Here is a 17,900-nt window from a genome sequence, read left to right as displayed (position 1 = left end):
GAGAGAGAGAGAGAGAGAGAGAGAGAGAGAGAGAGAGAGAGACGCATTGTAGAATACACATGTGGCAAAGGCAGTTCATGACTCCTGGTATTTAAAGTCATTTCTCTCTTTGTAGAATGCTCATGTATCCCCTTTTTCCTAGTCTCTATTCCTCTTCATAATTGACTCTGTTCTCTGCTGTCAGGAATCCTGTCCCTCAAAGCTAGTCCCTCTTTTTGGAGTATGACTCTCTTTCTTCAATTGTGTATTATATTATCTTGAACCAACATACTCTTGAACTACTGACCAGATTTGGCAAGTTGCTGCTAGATATAATGTCTGATAGGAGGAGAGATAAATTACCTCTCCCTCCTTCAGAAATCTTCTCCACAAATCACTCCTGAGCCTATATGACATGCAACTGAGCTTCTTTGTTTATGGCTTCACTAGTTAATATCCTGCTAAGTCATATCTATTATTTTTTTGTCTAATGTTTATATTTTTTAATTCTGTAAGAGAACTTACTTATTATGTCATAAAGTAACTATGGTATAGAAACACTTTTTACACCTAGATTGTTTCCTCATTCACACATTGTGATAGCAAAATATCAACTCTCTTATACAAATGTATCTGTTATATCTCACTTGTATAATTTAGTTATTATCCTTACATGCATAAATATTTAAATATTGAACTATTCAAGTAGATCCATGGATCTCATAAATCTGGATATTTCCTCTGACCTTATGGATCATGTACACAAGCTTTTCTCAAGGACATCCACCATCGATATTCTACCAGGGATTCCAAATAACTGTGACTCATAGAATATCTCAATCTCCAAAGAATTAATTTTGTGGAAACCCCAAAGAAAATGCAAAAGTATATGGTGGATAAAATATGTAAATTATAGCATAAAAACAATAATATATTGCACACAAGAAGTGGAGAAAAAGACATCATCTAAGTCATTTATTAAAAGAAATAAAATTCCTCTGGAGGCACAAAAATTCAAGAATCTCAAAGAAAATGATGAAAAAAAAGTGGGGAGGAAGAAAGTTGAAAACCTCAGATCTCAAACTATACTTAAAAGCAGTAATTCTCAAAATAATTATACTATTAAAAACAGAGAGAGCAATCATTGAAACAGACTAAATACATAACATACAGAAGCAAACTAACCCAGTAGCCTAGTACTGAAAAAACCTGAATAATAGAGCTCCTGGAATAAGGATCCACCAGTTGAAAAATAAACTTGCTGGGAAAACTGGACAGCAACATTGCAGAAATTAGGTTTATACCAACTGCTTACACCTTATACCAAGATAACTTCCAAAAGGAAATGTGATCTAGTTATAAAAGGTTATATCATAAACAAATTAGAGGGACAAGAAAGGAATAACTTTTTTTGATTTATGGATAAGTTAAAAGACCATGACCAAACAAAAGAGAATCATAGTGAAATAAAATGGACAATTTGATAATATAAAAATTTTAAAAGTTTTTTGCATATACAAATCTAATACATCAAGGTCTAAAATGGAGACAGTTTATTAGAGAAAAAAACAACTTAGTATCAATTTACTTGTATATAAAAGTCTCACTTCTCATTTCTCACTTCCAAGGAACTTATTCATATCCATAAGAATAAGAGCCATTCTCCAATTGAAAAATGGTATAAGAATATGAATAATCCTAAGTGAAAAAAATCCCAAGCTATCTATAGACATAAGAAAAAAAAAGTTCCAAATCACTGATAATTACAGAAATGCAAATTAAAACAATTCAGACATTCTACCTCACAATCATCTGACTAAGTTCACACACACACACACACACACACACACACACAATGGTCAATGTTCAAAGGGGTATGAAAAAATAGGAATATTGTTCATATGTTAGTAGAACTGTAAATTGGTCCTAACTGTATTTTTATATGTCAAATCTATACATTTGGCCATTCTAGAAAGCAATTTAGAATTGTATCCCAAAGTTACTAACTTCAACATAGTTCACTAACTACTAACTACAATGTTACTAACTGCAATATTACTTCAAGCCAGTGATACTACTGCTACCCTAGCAGTATACTAAAGAGATGTAAGAGTAAGAAAAGGGTCCCATATGAACAAAAATATGTATAATAGCTTTTTTAAATGGCAAAGAACTGAAAAATAAGGGATATCTATCAATTGGGGAATGACTTAGAGAATTGTAATATATGAATGTAATTAAATACAATTATGCTCAACACAGTTCATGTTTTCATTGAAATGTTTTATTTTTAATTTAGAATTCTTGTTTTCCATATATTCCTATAAATATACTGTGGAAAATCCCCTTTGTGTTTGCTACCTGACTCTGGGCTTTAAAACTATTGGTGACCATTAGTTAGCACATAGGTGCTGTCCTCATCATCCCTTGAGTTCTTAAAATATATATATTTGACAAGCATTAATGCATGTGAAGATTTCCATATTCAAAGAACAGAAAAGGAAGGACATTGATTCTTTATAACATAAAGTTTGTATTTAAAATTGAAAATGGGGATTATCCCCCCAATGATCATACCCTCTTTTTTTTTTACCTTCCCTCTTCTTCTCATTTTCTACTACTACTAAAAGAACTTTTGTTTCATATAAGCAGCCAAGCAAGACAAAGAAACAAAAGAAACAAAATCTTGATCAGAATTCTTAAATCTTTCAGAGTTCATTTTTCCAAAATTGCCATTAAGGTATAAAATGCTCTCCCTGTTCCACTCCCTTCACTCTACATCAATTCATATGAGTCTTCCCTGGACTCTCAGAATCTACTTTTCTTCCTTTCAAGGATTCTATATTCTAATAGGGGAGATATTACCTTATGGACATAAGGGAATAGGTACGTCAAAGATAGCTATGTACAGAGGAGATGGAAAAAAACCTGAGAAGAGAAGCCTTTGGGTGTTGGAACAAACAAGAAAGGCATCCTGCAGAAGGCAGAATTTGAACCAAAATTTGAAGAAATATTGGGATTCTGGGAGGCAGAAATATGAAGGGAAGCCTGGATATCATTGTTGCTTTAGTTTTGTATGGGGCTATGGGCTCCATCATCAGCTGCAGCTTCACCTTCTACCTCTCTTTCCTGGAATTCTAAAACAGGTACATGACAGTGTCATACTTATCTCATCCTCATTGCACAGTCCCCAGTCAGGAGTTTGGCCCTAATAGGAGCCGGTTGGATACTGAAGATTGGACTTATCTCAAGTCACCTGGGAGGCCTTTAAATACACTTTTAGATATTGTATTGACCAACCTACAGCTCTGCTGGGAGCACTAGCTTCAGGCCTCTTGTAGAACCTCTCTGGGGCTAGTTGGGTGCTGAACTGATACTATCTGAAGGCCCCATAGGACCACTTTCTTCAGGCCTCTTGGAATACCCTGAAGCTTGAACTGCTTACTCTAAGCCCAAACATGAAGTAAGTGATGCAGTTTAGTGAGAAAATAAAGGTATTAGATGAGCTTCATTGTTGGAATGTCTGCAGCTGCCATTGGTTACAAGTTTGGTGTTAACACATTGATGATTCATTATATCTGCCAAAAAGAGGAAAGTATTTGTGGTACTATAGATTTCATGTGTTATAAAAAGTTAGTATTGTCTGATATCAATGTGTTGCTATTTATTTATTTTTTTTAAATTGAGATATTAGCACAAAAGGTCACAGATTTTAGGGAAGTACTATTGGGAAAATGTTTTTCATGTCCAATTTTATTTTATATACTGCATTATGTGGGTTATTTCATCATAACTGTGTTAGGAAAAATGCACATTATCAGAATTATTGTTTTACTATAAAGAATTGTATGCATGAAAGTGTATTTTCAGCAATCTCTAGAAAGAGATTATAGTGTTTGGTGGTGTGGGACTCTAAACTCCTATTTCTTAAAGGTTCTATATACAAACATTCATGTTTTTTACTTTCATGCTGTTTTCTAGAAATGTCACGCCCATGAAAGTTGAGGTTGATTGCATGCAGTGAAAAATTAGTGACTTAACCAAAATGTGTATCTTGAAAAAAAGCCTAATGTATGTGAAATACTTTTAAGTAAAACTACTTAATGGTCTCCTAGCATATATTAAAATTTCTTACATAAAAAATACAACAAAAATACAATTTAGCACTTTGTACTGTGGATAGACTGCAGACATTTGCCATATCTACCTAGAAATATCTTTTTAGAATCTGGGTTTTTAAATAATTAAACCTTAAGATGCATCTAGTAAATTCATCAACATATTTATAATTGTATTTATGTTTAAAATTATTACTATATATTTTTGTAATCCATTGATTTTATATATATATATATTTATTTATTTATTGTATTTTTTAATTCAAGGCATCTCTCTGTTTCCTTATTACTTGTGTGTTGTCCCTAAACATTTAACTTTTTAAAATTAATATATTTGGAACAATATTCAAGAGACTTATATAAATTCCCTTGTTTTCTGTTTCCTAATAGAAATTTGGTGTGTTTCATTCAAATTCAGAGAGCTATGTGTTCACCAGTACAAGTATTTTTGGTTCATCGGGGATAACACTAAGCACGTATCAAATTCATTTCACTCCTTTCTTCCCCAAAGTGTTTAATGGGATAGCACTACAACATATGTAGTAAATTCCCATTTCCCTTTTCACAATTCCTGCATCTGTCATTTTCTTTAGTGCCAGCTTTTTATGCCCTTTTCACTGGTACTTAGCACACTATAAAAAAATAGTTTGGTTAACTATTCAAACTGAAGACTAACTGTTACATTCCTGGATATAGCATATCAGCCATACAAACACAAACTATTTACTGATGAGATACCTTTGGTTTTTCACACTTTTCACAATGGGAGCTGCTCAAGCTTTTGATGATATTTCATGCCCTCTATTCTTTTCTGAATTTGTCTCAGCTGTAAATATTGCCAATGTTGATTAAATTTCCCAAATTAAAAGACTCTCTTAGGGTCTGGTCCTGTAGTATGCACTCAATGAACAGGCAAACTTCCTCTCAGTCAATAAAAATGTAATGGGTATAGTGCCTGCCTTACATCAACCCCAAAAGAGTTTCCAGATGCCATGGCCTACTGCTGTCTCAAAGGGATCTAGATTTGGTAATTCCAATTTTCTCAGTCAGGGTAATGGGATTGGGAGGATAGAAAAGACAACATTTCCATACTTGAAAGTCAATATACCCACTTCCTATGTAAGATATTACTGTATGTCTGTATGTAGTATATAACATATGCATATGTTACATAACTAAATGGACAAATCTTAAAGAAAGTAGACTAATATAGTAATAAAAAAAGTATGGGGACTCAAGGGTTTGGGGATGTAAATCAACTACTACCTTATTTTGTGGCCCTTGTCAAGTCATTTGTTTATCTGTATCTCAATTTCCTTATCTATAAACACACACACACACACAAATGGACTAGATAATGTCTAAGGTTCTTTCCAGCTCTAATAGTCTGTGAATAATTGCATCAGTGATACTAATGTGGTACATCAAACAGGAGTTAGGGAGATTTAAAAAAATTCAGGTTTAAGATTAAAAGAAATCGAACTGGAAGATGAAATAGTTGCTTTTGCCATATCCAAGCTAAGAAAACATCTGGTTAGAGGAAGGTCAAAGGAATTTTGCTTGAACATCTCATGTTAACTATCTAGAAAGCGATTTTGTACCTTTTCTCCAATAGTACAAAATAGCAGAATAGCAGACCTTCCATAAAATAATTATACAACATGGTTTATAAAACAAACTTTCCTTGGAATAGTGCCTTGAGGTAAGTCAGTGTCATTATGTCATTATTTTACAGATGTGGAAACCAAAGTTCAGCGGGTTTAAGTGGACTGCCCAAGGTCACATTGACTAGTCAGGGTTAGGGTTTGAACATAAGTCCACTGACTCTGGGGTCAGCGTTCTTTCTATTTAGACCACCCACTCTCTACTATAAAGGCAGAGTTCTGTTACAAGAAGAGACACAGATTAAGAAATGTCACACTAAGCTTCGTTCAAAATGAGAGGATAAGATAGCATCAGCAGGAAGTGGTTCTTCAGTCAGTGTTTCTTCCCAGTGAGTTGGTAACAGACTAGTTGCTCCATTTCCTCTTTCTTTCCATTCATTTTAAGTGCCTCTTGAATATAAATCTGTGGCCAATACAATTCTATATCTCTAAAAATCCTAGCTGAGAGAGAATGGTCTAAAGCATGAGTGGGGAACCTCTGGCCTTCTAAGTCCTTGGGTATAGTCTTTTGACTGAATCCAAGTTTTATAAAACAAATCCTTTTATTAAGGGGATTTCTTCTGTGAAGTTTGAGTTCAGTCAAAGGGCAGCACTTGAGGACCTAGAGGGCCACATGTGACCTTGAGGCCAGAGGTTCCCCCACACCCCTGCTCTGGAAAGTCTAGACTCTAGACTCTATAATCCACTCTGATTATATTCACTTCTTGGAAGGCTTCAGATACCTTGAGGTCTGAATCCTATAGTTTGGTCATAGTGACCTCAATAAATAGATGTAAGAAAATGGTGGATGCTATTTAGAAAGCAAACTGTTCCAACTGCCTTCCTGCTCAGAAAAACTGTGCTGCAGCTTTGGGAAAAAAACTAATCACTGGCAGGAGCCAGACTCTGGGTCCACAGAGGAATAATGAGAGAGAGTCTTGCTATAACAAGTATTTGACAGGCTGCCTTACTGCTGTTTCTACATGTTATTTATAAGAGGTTATGCAGTTTATTTCACAAATTCTTAAGCAACATCATACCAAGTGAAACCCATGGCCCATCCAGCCCAGTATTTTCCCACTGACAATGACACTCAGGAATATTTTGTGACAAAGCACAAAATATATTTTGTGACAAAGCACAAGTCGTTGCCCTTAGTGACACCATATTCAATTGTTTCTATGTGCCTTAAGAGCCCTAACTTTTTACTTTGTGCTACACTTATTTATTATCTATTACTACTGGTGTTACATGTTGATATTATGACACCAGTTTCAGAGGCTTTAAGTGAAATATTACAAGGTTAAAAAAAAAGACAAGAAAAGGAAGAGTAGGGAGCAGCCCTAGCAAACCCAATGGCCTTGCTTTTCCAAGCCTCCTTCCATTGTACTGTAAGCTCCACGAGGACAGAACTATGGCTGAACTAAACTTTGTACAGTGCTCTGAACATAGTGGATATTTGGTAACTGTTGAATAAGCGAATGAAGACCATACTTCCTTGACTAGCTTCCCTCTCAAAAGAGAATGAGGACTCAGCATCGCCCCCTTCCCTAAAAATGTGGCAAAAGCTTGCTTTTGTTCTGTTAATGATGAAAAATAAAGCAAGTGGCTATGTTTGCACATACCCTGGCTCTTTTTTACATGCTATCTGCCATTGAGAAATTTATAGGTTAAGGTAAACTGGGTGATGTATGTCCAGAATGTGATTGTTGTCATCACTTTTTAAATGCAGTGCTACAGATAGAATTATGTTCTCTGACTATAACTAGCACTAAAAAGACTAACAATGACATTCATTTTTCCCTCAATACCTGCACATAAATTGGGAGAGGGCCTAGGAAATTCTATATTATATTTTATTTTTGTTTTGAACCAGAAATGAGTGAAGAAATTCCCTCTAGCTATGCAGATAAGCATCTGTTCATCAATGCATAGTCTTAGTGTCCTGGAACACAGAGAGGTTAAATGACTAACCCAGAGTCCCCCAGCCCATATGTCAGAGACAGGACTTGAATCTTGCTCTACTTAAGGTCTACCTGGGGCCAGTGCACTTCACAGTGCTACCTGTCAGAATATCCTATATCCTGGAAGACTTTTTTTTTCTTAATAGGGAACTTTGAGACTTTGATTGTTGATAACGCATGTTAAATGTTTTCCTGAGAAGCAACAGCAATAAAATCTTAGTCCTTACAAATCTTTGAGCTTATTCTCATGACTTATTTTCACTTCATTGTACCAGTTGAATTAGTTACTAGAGTTAATGTATTTGTATTACATTTATCATCTCATATCAACTATCAATCTGAAGCAAACATTAAAAAATAGAATCTATTTATATCATAGGAAACTGAGTTTTTTTTTACCCTTTGATGAAAGATCATTAAAAATTTTTTCCTTATAACCCAAACCTTATCCCTATCCAAACTAATTTGAAGTAGATGAGGCTACTCACTCTAATATTACAAAAGGAGAAAAAGGAAAATATGCAGGTTAAAAAACTCATCTGAGGTCATATATCAAGAGGTTGACTTAGAAACTGAAAATGGGAGACTTTTTGATTGCTGACTACATACACCCAGTGTTATTATTATTATTATTATTATTTTATTTTTTTTGCTTTTTGGAGGGCAGTTGGGGTTAAGTGACTTGCCCAAGGTCACATGACTAGCTTTTGCGTTAAGTGTCTGAGGCTGGATTTGAACTCAGGTCCTCCTGACTCCAGGGCTGGTGCTCTATTCATTATGCCACCTAGCCACCCCTATTATCATTTTTAAATACCAGTGGTGTATTGCACAGCTATTTCATAAATTAATGACTTAAGGAAAGAAAAATAAATAAATTTACTCAATGCTTACTACGTGCTAAGTGTAGGGATACAAGAAGAAGATAGTGCGTGTTCTCAAGTATATCACATCCGAATTGGAAAAGACAATTTATGTGGGAGAGATCAGCTGAAAGGTGGATGGAAAACACTGGAGGTTTCAAAGATGCAATTGCAAGGCAGATAGAAAGGCTTTGAAGACCTTAGATGCATTGGATTATCTGCTTCATTAGAGTGGAGGGGAGAGTGGGCCTAAACTTCAGGAGAGATGATTCTGAATTCTTTTGGTAAAGGTAGGGATGAGGAAGGGGGAAGAGTTAGCATCTACCTAGGAGAGGAAAATGGGAAGGGAACATTGTCAAAAAGATTGGGGAAGGAAATGGGATGGGGAAGGAGAAAAATTGTCACACTGGCTCCTTTGGGTCTATATGAACTATGATGGAGGTGGGGGAAATGGGTCATTTTATGAGTGTGCTTTCATGAAGAGTTATTTATTAACAGATTCCTTTAGACACAGGTACACTTTGAAGCTAGAATGTTGGAGGAAGCATATAATGGAAAGATGACTGGCTCTATATCCTAAAGACTTGGATTCAAAATCTGACTTTGATAGTTACCAATTATGTGATTTTGGCCATGCCATTTTCATTTCTCTGAGTGACAGTTATAAAATGAAGAAGGGGACTAAATGTCTTCTAGAGTCCCTTCCCAATTATAATACTATACTACAGTACTATAGCTCTCCCATCTTAGGAGATGCAAAGGAGTCTTTTGGTACTTCATTAATACCCAAAGGCTTGGTTCCAATTAACCTGAAAGTGTTCTACAAAGCCCATAATCTCATCTGATGGGATAGTCATCTTGACTGTATAAAATAAAACCTCTGGTTCAAATCTCTTCCTTGAGTTTACTAATGCAAACTTCTCTATTTTATGGACATTACTTAGAAATAAGTAATAGAATCATAGAAATGAAAATAACTTGAGTTCTTCCTGTTCAGCTTCGTTAATTTACATATGTAGAAACTGAGGCTCCAAGAGGAGTCACACAGTTAATGTATGGTTCTGCTGGAGCTAGACCCCACTAACTAGATTTGCTGATTTGAGGTACTCAATTTCTCTGGGTCTCAGCTTCTTCATTTAATAAAAAGTAAAAAAAAAAAAAAAGCCTTGAATTAAAAATCTCCGAAGTCCCCTTTAGCACTATGATTCCATGATCTATAATCTGTATGTAGTTTGTTTCTATTGCATTCAGTGGAATAATTTGCAAACATATTAACTTTCAGTTTTCTAATGTTTTCCATCTTGCATAATGGACTTACATTTTAAAGTTACATAAAATCAATCGAGTTTTTATTCAGAGATTCTACATTATGTCAACAAGGACCAAATCTGCAAGGAAGAGAAGTAGAAAGAATTGAGTTGATGCTCATTAAAGTTATAAAGCTGAATAGGACAAATGGCAGGCAAAATTGTGAAGCCATTGAAATTTATATTATCTATGCATCATTCTGACCTTTTGGAAATGCTTTTTAGCACTTTTATCAACCCCTCCTCTAGGTCCCTGAGGTTCCTACTACCTAACTACCCTCAAGTAATGACATCTGCTCTGGGCTACTCTCTTCCTGCACTTTGTAATATTTTTAGGCCTCATTAAAATATATATTAACAAGGGTATTTTAAAAAATAAATGTGCTATGCCAAAGAAGGCGACTTTAATGAGAGAAACTTAGGTCTTGTCCAGAGAGTGAGAAGATTGGAGTAGGCCATTAGGGCTTCTTCTCATAGCCCCTGAGTCTCACCACAGAGATGGATGCCTGTTCTGCTTTCACAAATGGGACAATTCTACCTAAAGAAAGCCATTGTGAGGTAGTGGATAGAATGCAGGATCTAGAGTGAGAAAGCCTGGGTTCACACTTCTGATACTAGCTGTGTGACCATAAGCAATTCACTCAATCTCTGAAATTCAAGCACTTCTATTAGATTTATCTACTGAGTCATAGATGTGTTGCTATTAGTACTACACTGATAAAATCACAAATCCCTGAAATAATTCTTCTCCTATGGATTTAAAAAAAAAGCTGAAGTGAGGGATAGATACTATAGTATCTATAATGTGACATTCATTCATCTTCACTCCAAATATTTTTTCACGTCTGTTATAATTCCTCCAAATTCCTACTGCCATTTTTTTTTCAGGACTACAAGTAATATGACTTATTAAGTGCACTGATTGTAAAACATACTTTTTAAAACTTTCACAGATAGGATCAATTTGATTTAACAATCCTAGCTCGACAAATGAACCTCTGAGATCTCTGATTTTCAAGTTCACCCCAGACTGCTCTAAGCAGACGCTGAATGTTCATATTTCACTCTTCATTGCAACCTTCTCAGATCTCAGATAGGACCATTTTCTTGACTTCTCTTTTCCTCCCATAAAGATGCTCATTCGGCTAGGTGGTGCGGTGAGCAAAGCGTTGGCCATGGAGTCAGGAGGACCAGAGTTTGGTCCCAGCCTCAGATACTTAACACCCACACAAAAAAACTAGCCGTGTAACCTTGGGCAAGTTACTTAACCCGACTGCCCTCCAAAAGGCAAAAAAAAAAAAAAAGATATGCTCATTAACCTGTAGCTTTTGGGCTTGGGGATGATTATCCTTAATAGTCATAAATGGCCACCTAGTGTATTTTCCGTTGCTTCTACTCCAAGTATTAGGACATATAGAGAATTATGTTGTATAGTAGAATGCAAGTTGCTTGAGACCAGAGACTGATGTTTTTTCTTTATGTCTCCAGGGTCTCACACAGTATCTGGCACATAGTAATCACTTTTAAAATACTTTTTGAATTAAAATGAATTGAATAATCACAAGAAATTTCCTCATCTGAAGAGGCAAGGGATTGGTTTGGTTCAAGGGTGGGGGACCTGTGGCCCTCTAGATCCTCAAGTCAACCCTTTGACTGAATCCTAACTTCAATCTAAACGTGAAGTTTGGATTTAATCAAAGGGCCTTACCTGAGGACCTAGAGGGCCACAGGTTCCCAACCCCTGGCTGGTCTCTAAAGTTCCTTTTAATCATATATCACCTTTCTCCATATTTCTTTTAAGATTAAGACTTGAATGGCAAATGAATATTTGAAGCAGGATGCATAACTAAACATGGAGAAAATCTTTTAAAATGATTTTAAATAATAAATGTAGGTAGGGATAAGCTCTATGATTTCATTGGTATAGGGAACTTTCAGGAGAGAAAATTCCCTCTACTAATTCAAGTTAGCACCTTCTCTGAAACCTGCAGTCTTAGAGTTACCTCAAGTGTGGAGAGAATAAGAGCCTCGTCCCCAGACTCAGCCAGCGTATGCCAGGTGGAGGACTTAACTGGAGTCTTCTCAGTTTTGAGGCCAATTCCTTATTTTCTATGCTGTGCTACCTATAACTGAGATAATTCCTGATCTCCTCCTACCCCCATGCCCTCATTGCTACTGCTTTACCCTCAAAATTACTTTATATTCATTTTACATATACACAGAAATACGTATATATGATATATATATGTGTATGCATACATGTGCACATGTACCTATAAGTGGGTATAAGTATGTATGTGTCATGTTGTCCCCACCCCTCTTGTGCACTGCTCCCATTAGGATACAAGCTTCTTGACAACTGATATTATTTTATTTGTATATTTAATAATAATGATGACGATGATTAACATTTATATAGAGCTTACTATGTGCTTTGTAATTATTATTTCACTTGATCTTCATAACAACCTTGGAAAGTAGTAGCTATTATTATCCTCATTTTAAAGACAAGGAAACTGAGGCTAGAAATTAATTGACTTGCCTAGGAACACACAGCTAGTAAGTGTCTGTGGTTGAATTTGAACTCAGGTCTTCCTCACTCTATTTACTGAGACACCTAACTGCCCTACATTTCACCATAGGCATTTAATAAATGCTTGAAGAATGAATGAATGAATGAATGAATGAAATGCATGAGAGACAATCTGCCTCAACTGGGTCCATACTGAAAACTAGATTGAGTTTAGGAAATAATGCAGTAGTACTGCCTTTATCTACTACACTTCTCTATTGCTCTTACACCACTGGAGCAAAGAAGGAGGGCAGCCTTCGTTTTAGAAGTTAGACTGACACCAATGTAAAAGTCTACCAGTGAGGTGCCTCTATGCTCCCAGAAGTCAGCATGACTTATCACCCTAAAGTCCTGCTCTAGAGTAGTACCATTTCTAAAGAGCTCTTGGCTATGTAGTCTTTTACTATCTGAATATTTATTTCACCACCTAAATGAAATCCAATTTGAAGCTATTAATATTAATGCACTGAGATAATTCTGATGATGAATTAATAAAACACTTGGCCTCGCAATATGCTGTTTGCTCTCACCATTTAATGATGCTCTTAACTGGGAAGAGGAAGAGATAGAAGACACTCCACCAGGAGCCTGAAAATTAGAAACCACTTCATTGTTTTTAGCTTGCTGCCTTAATGACAATCGATAGAATTGATTTTGGAGTAGAAAAGTATTTACTAAATCTTTACCATGTGCTATGATCTCTATTTAGATTCCTTGAGCATCATCAGCATGTAGCATTTCTTTAAGCACCTGAGTTTGCCAATGAACGAAGTGCTAAATGAATTTCTGTGTGTTTTCCCTATGGTAATTTTGATATGTTTTTTTTAAAAAGTCATTTGCTTATATTATTCCGTTTTTCATGAAGTAGTGAAAAGACATTGTTCTCAATGAAGACTTAGGTGTCCATATATTGTGTATGTGTGTACACACATTCATATATCTTTTTATCTTTACACACATTTGTATATATATGTATACATATATTTACAGTAAATAAGTTTAAAAAGTAGAATTCATATTTATTCCCTCCTTGCAAATTCAGTTTAACAAGTATTTAAGATGTTCCTGCTATTTGAAAAATAATCGGGAGTCAATAGATTTTCATTTAAATAAATACAATTCACCCCACACACTTTGCCAAATTAGTCCTCTAAAGGCCAACTTGATTTTAATTGCTTTACTTGAATTTTGTACTGACTCAAAACTGAATGCCCATTCATAAAATTAATTTGAATTTAGCCTTTTTTTTTTCCTTTCAGGTGAAGGACACAAACTACTCTTGGTCGCTTGTGAAATATATACACCATTGTGGACAATAAGTAATCAACTCATCTGTACCCTAATTACAACTTTGTTATACTTTTCCTCACAGGTGCAAATGAAGCTCAGACATCCAAGCCATTAATTGAGATCAGCTACTGTTGCTACAAGAGATGGACTAAACCAAAATTTGAATAAACTTCAAAACCAGAGCATCTGTTTATCTGAAATGAACAGGTTACTCAAGCTACACAGACCCAAACCAGCTGATCTATTTTTCAACTTACAAAATAGACATTTTTAATAAACATTAAAATTTTGGGACACCAGGCAAGGATCAGGCTGAAATCTATTGCAGGGAAATCTAATTTGTTCATTGTCATTTACAGAGGGTTCCGTTCTATTTATTCTTCTATTAAATGGAAATGAGTTGTTACATGAGCAACAGCTGCAGCATGGGAAACATGCCACAAGCTCCTATTTGTCTCACGATATTTAAAGCGCATCTGTTTGAGAATTAGAAGTCTTGTTAGATTTTTCCCTGATGCAAAAGATGGGGGAGGAAGGTAGCACCCCTTTTTAGTAGTTGGTAAACATATGATTTTGGGGAATGCAAATGTGAATGGCAAATGGAAATGGAGGATTTCACAGAAAAGTGAAAAAAAAATCTGCCACAGCTGATATCTCAACTTTCTTGGCTGTTCCTTCCTTGGAGATGTGAAAATAATCCTGAAATCACAAGACATCCTAACTTTAAAAGGACTAATCGTGGTAGTTCTTGTACAATAAACAAAAGTATTCCAGGCTTTTGAGCAGCTCATTCAAATGTAGTAGTATAATAAATGAAGTGACTTTCTCCCCCAGGCAGAAAACAGAAAAAACAAAACAAAACCTATTTCTATTTTCTTGAAATCTAAAAGCAAAAATTGAAAGAATGATTGTAAAGAAACCCTTAGTTTCTTAATATAGTTAGAATACACTTTTGAATTTAGCACTCTGTCCTATGACCTAGTTACAAACTTAGACATAATGCACTGCTTTAAAAAGCCTTACATCATGCAAAAACATAACTCATCATCAGTGGTATATTTTTATCTACTAGACAGAAGCAGTAATGATTTTATATTCCCAGCTGCACAATTGCCAACTGACACCCGCAACGGGGAAGGGTTCTCACACACAGGCCAATTTGATCTCAATTATCTGTAGGCATACCACTCACCTGACCAGCATACAATTCCGTCATGCAGGAGATAGCTAATAGTGATCTCTTTGCATTCTCAGTCCCAAAAAGAAAGTATTCCAGACAAATAGAAAATCACCCATGAACTTTGTGGATCAACCTCTTGAATTTAAAAACAAATAAAAAATAAAGTAAAATGAAGACAGCATGGTTCTGGAGACTCCTCCTCACTGGCCTTTCACCCTTATGATTGAACACATAATTCAAGGAAATAGAAATCCTTTCCACTAGCTTAAATGATCAAGTGAACTACTTTGGTCACATCAGCTGAGTGTCTGGTGAACAGCTGCCACTACCAACTCAGCACACATATGGCACAGATACCACTGTTGCTCATTTTTGCTATAAACAGGCCACAGTTCAGACATAGAGTTGACATTTATATACAGAGCCCCAGCAAAGTGTGCTGTCACGCCTTTGTGCCACTCCCATAAATACTGTGTGTGTGCATGCAAGATATCCCATGATCTATTCTGTCTATAGGAACCACAATTATGTGCATCAGATTAATACCTTATGCAAGATTTGTGTGTATGTGCATGCGTATATGTATTAAAGATAGAGACAAACTGACATAATCAAAATCATTATATATAATGTACACGTATAAATTTAGTTAGCACTATTTCGGTTAGAACATTGGATCCTAACGAAAAGATTACTGCTATACTTTATAAAGCTACTTAGTTGTATGAATGAATCAGTGTGCCTTAAATTTCATAGACATTTGAAATATAAGTAAAAGAAAAACAAACAAAACAGAAAAAAAAGAAAAAGGAAGGACACTGCAGCATATCATTTCTATCATTGGTATATATAAAATGCTTCCCCTACACTTTTAAGGTGATGAAAAGGACAACTAGATCGTGTCTAAATCAGCAGAGTTTGATATGATGTCAAAGCCTTTGGCTAAACATAGATTGACTTAATTCTTTCAATAATGAACTTTGGTCCAGAGCACTTAACAACCACAAGAGGGAGAAACCCAATATAACAGAGAAAATCTCCTCATTCAGGTTATCTTGACTCTGCTGCAGGCAAAACATAGAAATATTTTTTTTAATCGAGATTCTCTGCAGCAGCCCTTTCCAAATGCCAGTATCCATCACTGATGACTGGATCAATAGCTCTGTTTTGGCCTCAGTCTCCTACGAGAGATGGCATGCCATCAGTGACAGACAAATATCACAGTTAAGCAAAGTATCCAGCCAGACCTAGTAACATTTTTATTGATTTTTGTTGTGCAAATAATGTCTTTTTGGGCTGAATAAATGGCTTTGAGCCAAACAGTCATTGTTTATGATTCCAAAATGCAATAAAGGGACAGGAAATATATTATAGCCAATGTCTCAAGGCACACAACATAATCATCCTTTGGTGGTGAAAAACTATCCAACTGAAACCATGAGTGCATATTTATCCATGCTTAAAGGTACCTGTAGGACTTGCAAATCTTACACAAAATGTCCTGTTAGGAAACAGATGGTGTTGCCCTTTAACCTATTGAATAACTACTAGAAAACCAAGCAAAAAATAAGCACTATATTTCTTCAATCAATACAAAGAAAACACTTTATTATATTCCCTTCAAATGAAATATCAAAGTTGCCAAAAGTGCATTAGTTTAGTTTGAAAGAAAACACATCAAAAAGTACCCTGACTTTATCAAATGCTATAAAATCAAAAAATGTTTTATTAAAAAAAAAACGACCCTTATTCAAAATCTTTGTGAACAAGTCTCATTTAGTAGCTCAGTTGACACACAGGTACCAATGGTTTGCACATTAATTAAATTGGGTAGTTTGTTTTTTTTTAATGATAATCTGAATGTCCTCATCTTGAACTTGGGCAGGTCTCATTTTAAAAGCATCATTAAATGGTACTCTAAATTAGTTTCTCTTACAATTACCTCTATTTGGTTCTTGTTCTCTCATAGAAATCCTCCCCAAATGGAACCATTAAGAGATGCCTAATGACCACTTTACTTTGGAAATAGGATCCATTCCACAATGTCAACATGTTATGATAATAAATTTCCCATATTTTGAAGGATGTGCAACCTCAAGTATTAGGAATGTTGTGTGGGTTGAGGTTCCATGAACTAGATTTTACTGGTGATTCTAGTGTGCCCAGAAAATCATTCCCTCCTCCGTCCTGTAGAAAATGGGCATGCCCCTCAAAATCAGAGATCAGTCAACTATTTGTGTTCAAATAGGAACAAATGAATTGAAAAATTACTTGAATAACATGATCCTTATTCCTTGAGTTCAATTCTCCATAAATCTCCCACTTTATTTAAACCCAAGAATGTACTAATTTCTGCTTTTTTGCCTATAATCAGTTCTAGAAATTAAGGAATGTAGTTTCTAAACTTTGATTTTTGTTTATTAATTTAAAAAATTGTCCCAGACTTATGATTTTGACAATGTATTTAACTCCCAGTACAGAAACTCCCCTGGGCCTGTGATTTCTTCCCTTTAGAGAAATCCCAATGTAGAAACATTATCCACCTTCTATAATTTATAGTCATAAAGAGTTGGATGTTGCACCAAATGGTTTAGCAACCTGCTCAAGGTAGCACAGCTAGTATGTTTTCAAGGCAGGTCTTGAACAAAGGGCTTACTGACTTTAAAGTCTCCTATTTATTCACTGTATAGTGATGCCTCCAAAGTACCAAAAAACAAAACAAAACAAAAACAAACAACCCCTCACCCCCTTCATTTTAAGTAGTCAGGGTAGTGCAATATAGTATAATAACTAGAGATTATTTTTCTGCTTTGTACACTATACTTTTTTTTAAAAAGCAATTGGGATTAAGTAACTTGCCCAAGGTTACACGGCCAGTTTTTTTGTGTGGGTGTTAAGTATCTGAGGCTGGAACCAATCTCGGGTCCTCCTGACTCCAGGGCGGCAATCTTACTTACACTGGGCCACCTAGCCGCCCCATACTTCCT

The 17,900-nt window shown here is 35.5% G+C and overlaps 1 long non-coding RNA gene across 2 annotated transcripts in view; it reads right to left on the bottom strand.

Annotated features, from left to right (window-relative positions):
- The window catches only part of LOC138152715 (uncharacterized), a 52,893-nt gene extending 37,539 nt beyond the window's left edge, over positions 1-15,354 (bottom strand). Inside the window, exon 1 of one of the 2 annotated variants that reach the window (XR_011166185.1) lies at positions 14,926-15,354. This is a non-coding gene — a long non-coding RNA (uncharacterized lncRNA). The remainder of the gene's footprint in view (positions 1-14,925) is intronic. The other variant, XR_011166184.1, reaches the window with a different exon arrangement.
- Positions 15,355-17,900: the final 2,546 nt, after the last annotated feature.

This window comes from Petaurus breviceps, unplaced genomic scaffold (genome assembly GCF_028583685.1).
Source record: "Petaurus breviceps papuanus isolate PSGF00001 unplaced genomic scaffold, PetGlider_PUasm1.0 151, whole genome shotgun sequence".
Classification (NCBI taxonomy): domain Eukaryota; kingdom Metazoa; phylum Chordata; class Mammalia; order Diprotodontia; family Petauridae; genus Petaurus; species Petaurus breviceps.
The sequence above is the reverse complement of the archived record's forward strand: the minus strand, read 5'-3'. Positions and strand labels throughout refer to the sequence as shown.